The following is a 290-nucleotide window of genomic DNA, read 5'->3' on the forward strand; positions in this document are numbered from 1 at the left end:
TTATTCCCCAACTGGCATATCCGTTCGCAGCAGCCCAGTGTGAACGTCTACAGTGCTGGGGAGCGAATCAACGGCTTCAGTTATTGCAATTATTGCATCATCATCGAAACGGAAACTTCCCTAATGGACCAGGACAAAGGAACGTTAATGCATCACATAAGGATAGTTTCATCGCCCTAATTCGGTCGCAGCAGAAGGAGAAATGGAAAATATATATGATATCGTGAAAGATAGAAGGAAGAGGAGAAGAGGAAGATGGAATAAATGACAATATGTAGCAACATCTTGGG

The sequence above is a fragment of the Penaeus monodon genome, chromosome 23 (genome assembly GCF_015228065.2).
Source record: "Penaeus monodon isolate SGIC_2016 chromosome 23, NSTDA_Pmon_1, whole genome shotgun sequence".
NCBI lineage: Eukaryota > Metazoa > Arthropoda > Malacostraca > Decapoda > Penaeidae > Penaeus > Penaeus monodon.